This window comes from Pelodiscus sinensis, chromosome 7, assembly GCF_052426305.1.
Source record: "Pelodiscus sinensis isolate ZL-2025 chromosome 7, ASM5242630v1, whole genome shotgun sequence".
Classification (NCBI taxonomy): domain Eukaryota; kingdom Metazoa; phylum Chordata; order Testudines; family Trionychidae; genus Pelodiscus; species Pelodiscus sinensis.
This window is the reverse complement of record NC_143058.1, coordinates 76,179,652-76,193,733: the sequence shown is the minus strand read 5'-3', so window position 1 is coordinate 76,193,733 and position 14,082 is coordinate 76,179,652. Positions and strand designations below refer to the sequence as shown.

The 14,082-nt window shown below is 44.2% G+C and overlaps 1 protein-coding gene across 7 annotated transcripts in view; it reads right to left on the bottom strand.

Moving 5' to 3' along the window:
* The window catches only part of PARD3B (par-3 family cell polarity regulator beta), a 618,049-nt gene that overhangs the window by 303,986 nt on the left and 299,981 nt on the right, over positions 1-14,082 (bottom strand). The gene's annotated exons all lie outside the window — the stretch shown is intronic.

The following is a 14,082-nucleotide window of genomic DNA, read 5'->3' as shown; positions in this document are numbered from 1 at the left end:
CAGGAATGATGCATAATTTGTTTGTTATGACACTGATCATCTGAAGAAGTGGGCTGTGCACACAAAAGCTCATGATACCATCTACATATTTTGTTAGTCTTTAAAGTGCTACCAGACTATTTGTTGTTTTTTTTTAAGTTTTTCCTGTTACAGCCTAACTCGGCTACCCCTCTGAAGCTTTTGTTTGTATCTGTCTTTGTCTGGCCTAGCGGAACAGTGGAAAGTCCTGCCACTGATTGAGCTAGTCCACTGCTCCTGCCTCTAGTAAACAGAAAGACACTGTGTGGAGGGCTACAGCAAACCTCTGAGGTTAATACTGTCCACTAATAGCGCAAGACCCACTGGGAATAGCTTTGGCGCAATATACATACATATATGCATATATATATATACACACACACGCACGCTGCCTCTGTAATTTCCACCCCAATTCATCTAATGAAGTGGGTTTACCCATGAAAGCCTAAGCCCTAATAAATGTCAGTCTCTAAGGTGCCACAGTACTCCTTGTTTTTTTAAGGATATAAAATTTATTATTATTACATCTCTTATCCAGCACCCTCAGGACCTGACCCGTCCTGAATCAGGAATTTGCCAGACCAGACACGGTTCCCTGCCACAGCCCCCAGCTGCCAACTCTGCCAGCTGAGGAACAAGGCAGGGGGACTACTTCCAGCACTTGCCGGGCTGCCTGCTGATCTCACTACTGCTGTCCCAGCCAGACTGCATGCCGGGCTCCAGCAGCCCGCACTTCCAAGGCCCTGGTCAGGCAGCAGGGGGCTGCCAAGGGTTTGGGATCCAGTCCCAGCCCCGCAGCAGCCTACGAGTTCCAGCCCCACTTTCTGCAGACTATCCAGGGCTCCGGCCCCAAGCTGCTGGGGGCTGTCGCCAGCCCCAGCTTTGGTCCCACTTCCATGGGCTGCCTGGGGCTCTGGTCCCATGCTGCCGTCAGCCCCGGTCCCTCTGCCACAAACTGTTGCCTGCCCGATCCTGCACTGCTGGGAGATGCCCCGACCAGGTCTCAGTACGGAAGACTATCATGGGCTGCCGGGGGCTACTGCCAGCTCTATCCCCGCTGCTGCAGGCTACTGAGGCTCTCACCAGCCCCAGACCCTGCCCCATCCCACTGCTTCAGCCTGCCACTGCCACTAGGCTACTGGGGTTCTCTGATCCAGGAACATCCATGGTCCTATGCTGCCAAACCAGAGAATTCCGGTTTTGGGAGTTGCAAACTGTACTACTCCTAAGGCCTGTGGTATTTGTCACATATAATAGTCTTTTTAAAGGTTTTCATGCTTCTGAGATCATGCATCTGTCACAAAATGATCCTGAGGAACCCATGAAATGTCTTAAATTACAAGTATGGGAAATCAAGGCACTGCATTTTGATTCTGCCTAGATACGTTCATGAACCTAAAGAAAATCAATGAGCTTGAAGACTGCTTGAGTACTGAATGATTCCTTAGCCTACAGTAATTGTGGTTCTTCAAGATGTGTTGTGCGTAGATATTTCTTTTCTGGTGCACATGCACTTCATATATATGTCACTTGAATCTTTTTGACTAGAGCACCCTGCATGTCCTGCCATACAGCTGAGAGTTTAAAGAGTAAGGCAGCCACAATTTGTCTCCAGTTCCATAACTAAATCAAAACCCAGATTGCCAAAGACTGCAGCAAAATAATGGAACTTGTGGAATACACATGAGCATCTTGAAGACCAAAGTTACTGTAGGGTAAATAATCATCCTTTCTTTGAGTGACTGTCCCCATGTATTCCAGCTCTGCTGACTGAAGCAGTAACTCATCTCTTAGAGGTAGGTACTTAGCACCTAATGAAACAATGATTATAGGGCAGCTTTGCCAAAGCAGGTGTTGGATATGGAACCCTTGCCAAGGAGTAATGCAGAGTGAGGGTGATAGATGAACTCTGGATATATGCTGTATAAATCTCTGAGATTAGGATAACTCAGAGGCAGCCTGAGCCCTGATGAAATAGGTCCCAAGAAGCAGAAATGGGTCCAGCACACTGTATAACATGTTCTGATATGGTCCAAAACCATTTTAATAGTCTTTGGGTGAAGTCTGGTAGACCCTTCACTCTGCTAAGTCCTGAATAGTTTCAGTCAGTCCATCCAACAAGTGACAGACCTGATAACATCTATGGTGTGAAGGTTGGCCTCCCCACCTCAGAGGGGTGAGATATTTGGAAGAAAACAAAAAGGTAGGTGGATCAACTGAATAGGGGGTGAGAGTGTGCTCTGCTATCCTGACATTAAGGTCAAAAGCACTTGAAAAGATCCATGCTTGCTTGGACCACTATTTCCAGGATTCACTGGTCTGAGCTCATCCAGTTCTAGACCTCCCAATAAGAAAAAAAAGACAGCTCCAAAATTGGGGCTGTTGGGACTTAAGCAGCTGAAAACAGTGGTGTACTTGGAAACTGACATTCTTAATGTCTGTATCACTGCCTCCCCATCTACAAATTCATCAATTTTGAACTTTTGGGCTGTGTAGGCAAAAAAACAAAACAAAAGAAAACAGAAAAACAGAAACTGCCCCAGAATCTATAGTAAGATCTGTTTGCAGCAGCCTTTAGAAAAGTTTTGCAGTGAGGGCAGGAATGCACAGGAATTCATACATAGATTGTTATGGCAGCTGGTATTACTCAGCAACTACAGGATTTGAAATAAGTGAAAACAGTAATTTTCCAAAAATTAAACACTTGCTGTAATCAAATCTCTCTTAAATCTTATTACAGACCTCTGAAAATTCAATATGTATTAGATATAGCCAAACTGCAGCAATTTTATAATTTGTTTGATATGACAATGACAGAATCAATAGTCTCAAAATGCAAATGACTTCACAGTTATGTCAGTCAAGACAAGGCTCTTGTATGGGAATGTTGGCTCCCAAACCTGGATTGATGACTGGAGTTTGACCAAAAATAAAATCACCTCAACCTACCCTCCCCCCCGGTACTGCAAACTCTTACTCTTTAGTCAGATTAGTCAGAAAATGGTCAGCAAAGTACATGAAGGACAAGACAACTGTGTAAACTTGTTAGACATAATAGCAGAAAAACTTGGAGCTATAGCAAACCAATGGTCAATGCAGCAGATAGAATCTCTTATTTTCAGAGTGGCAGGAGACTTAGTTGAGTACATTGCTAGCTATGTGTTGCCACTGGTTTTTACTTAGCTTTAACAAGTGCATGCGAATTACAGATCCCTGACTTGTAAATTAAAAAGCTATATGTAATCCTTCAAACAGTGTAATATCTACTTAGTATTCCTAATACTTTCCCACACCTACAGGGCATGTCATCAGAGGCCACCAATACGGTATCAAGACAGATGGCATGCGTTGCCAAATGTTGATAACTGTTTAGTTGTATGCATGTGTTCCCTCTGTTTACTGCCCTTGCACTGTGCAGAGAGCTGGCACAGCAGACCCTGAGAGAACCCTGAATGACCACAATATCAGATAAGGGACAAAGGCACCTGGCCAGGTTTATGGCCAAACAAAGCACAGTAATAATATCCTGGCTGAATTGTTACAGGTAAAATAAGAATGTGTGACCACTGACAATGGACCAGTTCAGTCAGCGGTGGGACTTTCAGCTATGCCCTAGACCAGTGGTCCCCATGGTGCCCACCATGCCATTTCTGAGCACCCGCCGAGTGATCGGAGCCAGCCCCGCGGCACAGGGGCGGTGCCAGCCCCCGGGTACTGCAGCACAGGGCGTGCAGCACAGTGCATGGGCTGTTCCAGCCCTGCGCACGCGGTGTCTGGGCGTCCCCACCCCTGGGTACGCAGCACAGGAGAAGCGCCAGCCCCAGGCGCGCGACGCATGGGTGCTGCCGGCTCCTGGGCGTGTGGCACAGGACCGGTGCCGGCCTCAAGCATGCAGTGCATGGGCTGATCCAGCCCCAAGCACGGGGCGTATGGGCATGCGGCACAGGAGCGGCGTCGGCCCTGGGAATGCGGCACATGGGTGGCGCCGGCCCCGCCCTGGGTGCCTGACAGCCCCAAAAGGTTGGGGACCACTAGACTAACATAAGAACATAAGAACGGCCGTACTGGGTTAGACCAAAGGTCCATCTAGCCCAGTATCCTGTCTGCTGACAGTGGCCAGTGCCAGATGCCCCAGAGAGGGTGGACCGAAGACAACGATCAAGCAATGTGTCTCCTGCCATCCTTCTCCAGCCTCTGACAAACAGAGGCCAGGGGCACCATTCCTTGCCCCTGGCTAATAGCCTTTTCTGGACCTAACAACTATGAATTTATCTAGCTCTTTTTAAAATTCTGTTATAGTCCTAGCCTTCACAGCCTCCTCTGGCAAGGAGTTCCACAGGTTGACTGTGTGCTGTGTGAAGAAGAACTTTATTTTATTAGTTTTAAACCTGCTACCCATTAATTTCATTTGGTGTCCTCTAGTTCTTCTATTAAGAGAACAAGTAAATAACTTTTCTTTATTCACCCTCTCCACACCACTCATGATTTTATATACCTCTATCATATCCCCCCTTAGTCTCCTCTTTTCTAAACTGAAAAGTCCCCATCTCTTTAGCCTCTCCTCATATGGGACCCATTCCAAACTCCTAATCATTTTAGTTCCTCTTTTCTGAATCTTTTTTAATGCCAAAATATCTTTTTTTGAAGTGAGGAGACCACATCTGTATGCAGTATTCAAGATATGGGAGTACTATAGTTTTATATAGGGGCAGTAAGATATTCCTCGTCTTATTTTCTATCCCTTTTTTAATAATTCCTAGCATCCTATTTGCTTTTTTGACTGCCGCTGCACATTGCGTGGACATTTTCAGAGAGCTATCCACAATAACTCAAAGATCCCTTTCCTGATTAGTTGTAGCTAATTGTATGTATAGTTGGGGTTATTTTTTCCAATGTGCATTACTTAACTTTTATCCACATTAAATTTCATTTTCCATTTTGTTGCCCAATCACTCAGTTTGGTGAGATCTTTTTGAAGTTCTTCACAGTCTGCTTGGTCTTAACTACCTTGAGCAGTTTAGTATCGTCTGCAAACTTTACCACCTCACTGTTTACCCCTTTTTCCTGATTATTTATGAATATGTTAAATAGGATTGGTCCTAGGACTGACCCTTGGGGCTCGTCTACATTGGCCCCTTTTCCGAAAGGGGCATGCTAATTTCAGAGGTCGTAATAGGGAAATCCGTGGGGGATTTAAATATCCCCCGGGGCATTTAAATAAAAATGTCCGCCGCTTTTTTCCGGCTTTTAGAAAACCCGGAAAAGAGCGTCTACACTGGCCCCGATCCTCCGGAAAAAAGCCCTTTTCCGGAGATCTCTTATTCCTACTTCAAAGTAGGAATAAGAGATCTCCGGAAAAGGGCTTTTTTCCGGAGGATCGGGGCCAGTGTAGACGCTCTTTTCCGGCTTTTCTAAAAGCCGGAAAAAAGCGGCGGACATTTTTATTTAAATGCCGCGGGGGATATTTAAATCCCCCGCGGATTTCCCTATTACGACCTGTCAAATTAGCATGCCCCTTTCGGAAAAGGGGCCAGTGTAGACGTAGCCATTGGGGAACACCACTAGTTACACCTCTCCATTCTGAAAATTTACCATTTATTCCTACCCTTTGTTTCCTGTCTTTTAACCAGTTCTCAATCCATGAAAGTATCTTCCCTCTTATCCCATGACAACCTAATTTACACAAGAGCCTTTGGTGAGGGACCTTGTCAAAGGCTTTCTGGAAATCTAAGTATACTATATCTACTGGATTCACCTTGTCCACATGTTTGTTAACCCCTTCAAAGAAGTCTAATAGATTAGTAAGACAGGATTTCCCTTTATAGAAACCATGTTGACTTTTTCCCAACAAATTATGACAAAGCCTCTGAGATGCATCTTTTTACACAAAGGCAAACAAGTTATGTGTTGTTCCTGATTTATCAAGGTGCGACACTAACATATGCTGACCTTATACCTACTGCTGGTTTGATCAAAACATCCCAATCCATCATGCTGTCATCCTGACCTTATCCTTAAGATGGGTCGTTTTGTTCCTGTTGTCTTTTGGGGTGTATACTGGTGTCAGGACGCTCTGGTACTATCCCGGAATGTGTTTATATGACTTCTGCCCAGTACCTCTTATTTGTGTGTATTTTGGCAATATCAGCTCTGATTTTGTCAGACTCTGAACAGGGCCTGTCTCTTGCTCACAGCTCAACTTTGCTTTATATTAGCAAAGTTCTGACTACTTTTACTTAGGGTTCTCAGGCCTCACACCAGGCCTATGATACATGTTTCAGGCTCTCTTCTTATTACAGGGCACAGTCTAAATGCATCTTCAATCTCTTCCACTGTCTACAGTAGAAACTGTCTTCTATTTACAACAGAAACAGAACTGGGCAATTTCAAAAATAAGCAGTTGTGTTATTTCTTCTCTATGTGCTCCATAGTGTCTACCCAATATTACGCTCAATCCTGCATCTTCTGAGACACCACTTTCAATTAAACCTCCAATTTAATCTAAGAATGCCTGTTCTCATTGGCCACTGCACTTTTTATCTGTGCATTTATGATATTCTAATACACATCTCCCTGACTAGAAGAGCTGCCTTATTTATTCCTATTGTTCTTTTGCCAAAGGAGAAACTTATAAAAAAACACTAGTTCCCACTGAAGTCAGGAAGGAAATAGCATTTGTTTAACACAACAAGATGCCTTTCACTACCTGACTGATGCCCTTGACCAGCACACCATCATGGCCTCTCAATGTGCTGGCTGCCCCTTGCCTGGCTGCTCAGTTCTGATAAGAGATGCCAACTCCCTTGAGTGTCATTCAGAGCTCAGAGCAAGAGGCAATGAACCCATGGGGGTTATTTTCAACAGCTTATGAAGGAAATAAGACATTTACATGCTTTCACTACTATTTTCTGCAAGAAACCACAGAGGTTGAAGAGCAGTATCTGAATATTGAGTATTTGACAAAGAGGTTAAAAAATAACCCACTTTATTCTTTACACCATTCTTTACCTCCTATCCAAGAACTTAGTTACAATTTTTAAAAAATGTACACACTTTGGTGGCTGTTTATTTAGTGAGTTACCATAAACACTTAGGATATATTTTTGTGGTAGATATTCTGTAATGCTCCTAAAAACAGGGTAACAGTCTAATGTAAAATCACAATAAGATAAATAATTGAAGTCACTGTTGCATGTACCCCCTTACCACACTTCTACAGAACTTTTATATCCACATTTACCTACCCACAATATTGTGATAAAGACAGTTTCACATAAAGATAATTACCTCCTGTTAAAAGGAGATAGGTGAATATTATAGGGTTTGTGGCTGGATATCTTGCACATTAAACTACTGCACTGCAAGTTCATGTCATATTAGACAGAAAGGTTCTTTAGTTTGAAATACCTAGACTCTTTGGAACCACAACTTTGAGTACTGACAGAATCAGATTAAGCACCTGAATCCTCCCAGGATGATAAATTGCATTTCACATTTTACTATGTGAGACTGTGTCAGAGGAGACTGGAAAAACAAGATCCTTCAATTTCCTCTGTGTGCTTATTCAAAATCTCATGGTCTCTTTTGTGAAAGTACCATCATAAGTAATAGCTCAGAGCCTTATCGTAGAATCATAGAACCCTAGGGCTGGAAGAGACCTCAAGAGGTCATCGAGCCCAGACCTCTGTCCAAAGCAGGACCAACCCCAACTAAATCATCCCAGCCAAGGCTTTGTGAAGCTGAGACTTAAAAACCTGTAGGGATGAGATTCCACCATCTCCCTAGGCAACTCATTCCAGTACTTCACCACCCTCCTAGGGAAATAGTTTTTCCGAATATCCAACCTAGACCTCCCCCACTGCAACTTGAGACCATTGCTCCTTGTTCTGCCATCCGTCACTACTGTGAACAGCCTCTCTCCATCCTCTTTGGAACCTCCCTTCAGGAAGTTGAAGGCTGCTCTCAAATCCCCCCTCACTCTTCTCTTCTGCAGACTAAATAAGCCCAAATCCCTCAGCCTCAACTTGTAGATCAAGTGCTGCAGCCCCCTAATCATTTTGGTTTCCCTCCGCTGGATCCTCTCCAATGCGTCCACATCCTTTCTATAATGGGGGGGGGGGGGGCGCCCAGAACTGGATGCAATATTCCAGATGCGGCCTCACTAATACTGAATAAAGGGGAATAATCACTTTTCTAGATCTGCTGGCAATGCTCCTCCTAATGCACCCTTATCTGCCATTAGTCTTCTTGGCTACAAGGGCACACTGTTGACTCATATCCAGCTTCTCATCCACTGTAACCCCCAGGTCCTTTTCTACTGAACTGCTACCTAGCCAGTCGGTCCCCAGCCTGTACCAATGCTTGGGATTCTTCCATCCCAAGTGCAGAACTCTACACTTGTCCTTGTTGAGCCTCATCAGATGTCTTTTGGCCCAATCCTCCAAGCTATCTAGGTCACTCTGGACTCTGTCCCTGCCCTCCAATGTATACACCTCCCCCTAGTTTAGTGTCATCTGCAAACTTGCTGAGGGTGCAATTCATTCCCTCATCCAGGTCATTAATGAAGATGTTGAATAAAACTGGCCCTAGAACCAATTCTTGGGGCACTTTGCTTGAAACCGACTGCCAACCAGACATCAAGCCGTTGATTACTACCTGTTGGGCCCGACAATCTAGCCAGCTTTCTATCCACTTACAGTCTATTTATCCAATCCATATTTCCTTAACTTGCTGGCAAGAATATTGTAGGAGACCGTATCAAAAGCTTTGCTAAACACATCCACTGACATCCCCATGTCCACAGAGCTAGTTACTTCATCATCGAAGCTAATCAGATTGGTCTGGCATGACTTGCCCTTTGTGAATCCACGTTGATTATTCCTGCTCATATTCCCCTCTTCCAAGTGCTTCAAAAGGGATGTCTTGAGGATCCCCTTCATGATTTTTCCAGGGACTGAGGTAAAGCTGACTGGTCTGTAGTTCCCTGGATTGTCATTCTTCCCTTTTTTAAAAGATGGGCACTACATTTGCCTTTTCCCAATCATCCGGGATTTCTCCCGATCTCCACGAGCTTTCAAAGATAATGGCCGAAGTCTCTACAGTGACATCTGTCAACTCCCTTAGTACCCTGAGATGCATTAAATCCGGACCTATGGATTTGTGTATGTCTACCTTTTCTAAATAGTTCTTAACCTGTTCTCCACAGAGGGCTGCCCATCTCCTTCCCATGCTGTGCTGCCTAGTGCAGTAGTCTGGGAGCTGCCCTTGTCTGTGATGACAGAGGCAAAAAAAACTGAGTACGTCAGCTTTTCCCATATCATCTGTCACTAGGTTACCTCCCTCATACAGTAAGAGTGTTATTGCCCTTGTAACACCTAATTATTCAGCCTTTTTTTTAAAGTTATGAGACTCTGGAAAGCAGACTGGGAGACATATTGACTAGTTAAGACTAGAGTCCCACTTTAGCCAGGCACTTAATCATGCAAGTAATCCGACTAACATACTTGAAGGCAGGCATCTGGTTGAGGATCTTGCTTAATCAGGAACTAAATTTGTACACCACCTTCGAGAGTTTAGCACAGCACTGAGATGCTATCCGGGGTCTATGGAATACAGTTAGTACATGGTCAGACACATACAAATCTCATTGATTTTTCTAACTGACTTAATCACTACCATTTTAAAGAAGGGATGGATAATGAGAGCACTCTTTAGAATGATCGTTTTGTCTATCCACTTAAATCCCAGAGAGGTTCACAATAATAATTCGTATCCAAGAAGGGCTTTTTCATAGATACATTCATAGATCTTAGAGCCAGAATGAACTGGTTTATTTCTGATGAATAGATGGAAGAGGCTTGATGACACTTTCATACTGTAACCCGCTATAGCTGCCATATGGATTTATATCTTGACTTTAGAGCAAATAAATACTGTAGCCTGGATGGCTGAAGTACACAAAGCAAGTTTCTGTTGAGAGCCATATGTTATAATTATCTCCAAGCCCCAGTCTCTAAGTCTTTTGGATTTCTTATTTCATGGATTCAAGTGTGATGTCAACTAAGACTTCTGAGCTCTCAACTACTGAACGTGGTGATGCAAATACCCTCTCAACTTATCTGCACATCTTCAAGAGGCTTTTCCTAAGTGTTTGAAAATAGACTCTCCTGAATCAAAGTCCAAGAAAGCCACCCCTTAAACATCTTTTTAAGGGATACTTGAGAAAGATTGGGAACCAAGTAAAATTAGTTTTTTTGATGGGTATTAGACTGGTACACAACAGCATTGGCAAAAGCTCACTCTACTACAGGTTGAACCTCTGTGGTCCAGGACTCTCTAGTCCAGATGTTGCTGGACTAGACAGCCCCAATGCAGAGGTTGCTGGCAGCTGGGAACAGAGCCAGCCCTTCTGGCCAGTGGGGTGGTGAAGCCCACAGGGCACCAGACCTTGTAGCCAGCAGGGCAGGGAAGCTGGTGAGGCCACTGGAGCCCATGGGTCTAGAGGACCACAGAACCTGCAGCTGGTAGGGCCGCTAATGCCAGTGGGGCTGCAGAGGTCAGTGGGGCTGCCAGAGCTCACAGGGCTAGCAGGGCTGCGGGAGACTGCAGCATTGCCACAGCCAGGGGCAGAGATGCCAGGTAGCTGAGGAGAGGAGCCCAGCAGGGAGGCTGTCCTGCACTCTGCCCACCAAACTCCCTTGCTCTTGTACAGGACTGGTCCGGTCCTAGTCCAAAATGATGCAGAAGTAACACCTTCTAGACAAAAAAAGTCTTTTAAGAAAAAACTGAACTCCTCAAACAAATTATTCTAACCTAAAGAGTTAAAAAAAATACATTAAAAATACTTCATGATATGATCTCTTCCATATAGAGGTCTCCCTAAAAATGTGATACAGATTGAACCTCTCTAGTTCAGCACTATTGGGACCTGATCAGTGTTCCCTCTAAGCTACGTGGCAGCACAGTTTCATAGGTGATTAATCAGCCCCATCAACTCAGAGGCTCAGATCTGACTAACTGGGCGGGGCTGATTAATCACCTTTGAAGCTGTGCAGCTTAGAGGGAACACTGGATCTGACCGGTGCTGAAGCAGAGAATTTGACCAACCATGAAAGGTCAATAATGTCTAGCAGAATTACCAACACTTCCACTGCTTTTTGAACTCTTAGAAGACAGTTAGGGATAAATTAGAGCTAAATAACAGCACAGAACACTGAGAATTGGGACTGGTGGCTGTAAACAAACTTTATCAGACCCCAGGAAGCTTGGCGACACCCATGAAAAGCAGACATCTGCCTAACTAAAATCATGACAGATCATGGATGTTGCCACACTAGAGAGGTTCAACCTTGTAGTCATTTTAGGTAATGAACAAGGTAACTACATAACTGTGTGCCAGTACAATATTTCTAGAACTCTAGCTCAGAGGTTCTCAAAATGTGGACTGTGACCCTCTTGCAGGTGGGCCACGGGCACAGGGCTTGTCCCCCTGCACCAGTGGAGAGCCTGAGCTGACACTCCAGCCCCATAGGCCCCTCCCCGACCATGAGGATGAAGCACCAGCACCAGTTTCCCGCTGCAGGGGAAAGTGGGGCAGGCAAGCCATGTGGGCCAGATCTGGCTTGTAGGAGGAAGGAAGTGGCTCTGCACGCTGCCACTCCTTCCCCTCAACTGGGGGAAATGGCAGTGCAGGAAACCACTCAGCTGGAGGCTTTCCCTGCTGCCCCCATTGGCTGGAATCATGGCCAAAGGGAGCAGTGGAGTGATGCCTGGAAGCGGTAGGAGGCACAGAGCCAGGTAAGCACTCCTCATTTCCTTCATGCCCAGATCCTACATCCCTATACCCCTCCTGCACCTTTCCTCTGTCCCAGATTCCCTCACTCCCAGCCCGCTCCAGCACCCTCCCTCCCAGCCAGACCTTGAATCCCTCCATGCTGTGCCCATTTTGTCATCATGGCTGGTCTGCAAAAAGGTCTGCATTGAGCAGAGAGGGTTGTGGGCCAGAAAGTTTAAGAAACACTGCTCCAGCTGTTACCTATAACAGACACAGCTGACACTGCAAATACTGAGGGAACTATATACATTTAGTTCATTTAAACCAAGGATGGGCAATAATTTTTTGCCAGGAGCCACTCTGGAAATTTTTGAAGTGGCCCCAAGCCGCACAGGAAGGGGGAGGGCATCAAGCGGAAGGGGTGTGGCCAAGGTATTTCCCAGTTCCCCGCCCCCAGACAATGATTGGTCTGGGGGTGAGGGAGTGCCTTTGCCCCCACCCCATGTTTCCCCAAGGTGCCCATGTCCCTGGCATGGGAGGAGACTTTGCACACTCCCCTGCCCCCAGGCCAATTAGAGCCTGAGCGTCGGGAAGCATGCGAAGCCTTCTCCGCTCTGCCCCTGCCCTACGAACAGCGCACGGCACTTCAAAGCACCACATGCTCCTAGCACGGCGGGAGGAGGCTTCGCGTGCTCCCTCGCCCCCAGGCTAATTAGGGTCTGGGGGTGGGGGAGCACACGACGGGGGAGCAGGGGCAGAGCGGAGAAGAATTTGTGCTAGGCGGGCCGGATCACAATTTAAACCCGCCCCTGATTTAAACTATATTTCTCATGTACAGAGATACATGGGTATGGTCCCTCTCAATATGTTTTAGATTATTCCAGTTTAGTGGTGCCCCAGATCCCACAAGTAAGACTCTCTGAACAAGAAATCCTTGAGGGAAATGTGATCTTGGTATGTATGTAATCTATAAAGCACTTCAGAATGAAAGGTACTATATAAATATAAGATTTTCTCCGCATTATTTATATGAAGTACAAAATATTTGTGTAGAAATTGTATTAGTATATATTCTTTAAACGCATTAAATTTTGATGTTTATTAAGGGCCAGATTTAAAAAAAAAAACAAGATTTAATTTTTGAGAGGGAACAGTTAAATTGCTAGGGTAGTTCTGCAACTGAATTTATCTAAACCATAATTTAAGATATTTGTATATGAGACAAGTTCCTAAATTAATCTACTAATCAGGAATTTTAAATAAATAAATTATTGCAATTGTAAGAACAATCAATTGGAGGTACAATAATGTTAAGGCTAGGTTGAAATGTGGTGCCATTTTTCCTGTAGATTAACAGGTAAGAAAAACAAAACATGCTATAAATACTTAGAATACAAAAAGCAACATTTCAGGTAAGCAACAAATCTTGCTTTTGGTGAAGAATTCCAGTGTGGTACAAAGAATTAATTAGGAAAAAGCTAAAACATACAAGTTAATAACAGAGTGAGTGGAAGAAAAAGCATAACTGAACTTGCCTCTAACTGTGCTTCCTTCCATGCTGCGTAGTAAATATGTAAAAAGAGAATTCTATATTTAAAGATCAACATTTATATTACATAGATTCTTCTCCTTCAGTATTTGTTATAAAAACATCACTGTGATGTTTGTTTGTTGTTTTGCTTTGTTTTCTCCTCAAGGGATGAGGCCGTGTGCACAGAATCAAGGCGAATAATGATCGCATAGAACTGATTATTCCAAACTATTTTTAAAATAACAAACAGATGCAAAGCTTCCAGTAATGTGCATGCCAAGATTTAAAATACATAAAAACACATATCAACCTTTTCAATGCCTTATTACTTTTGACAAGTTTGGTGGAAGGGAACTTCTCTTCCACTGTGCATATACATCCTATAGCTTAAGCACTCATTAAGCATAACAAGAACATTTTAAAAAGCCACTGCCCAGGGAATGAATAGTACCATGCCACAGAAGAGTTAAAATTTAGATTATTCTAATTTAAGTGACTTTGCTTATTTTACCAACATGGAGAAAAAGGCAAATGATCTTTAAATCATTAAAAAAAAAAAAAAAAAAAAGAGTGCGCCACCCTGAGATCACAATTTTTTTTTCCTGGGGAAAAGGAGAGAAGACACACACAGATAACACTCAATCAAAACTAAGTGTATATTTTCAGACTACGATGGAACAGTAGCATTGGCTTGATATACGTTTCATTAATTTTGATAATAGTTGGTAAATCTAACCCTAACTAGTGAGTCATTTTCCTC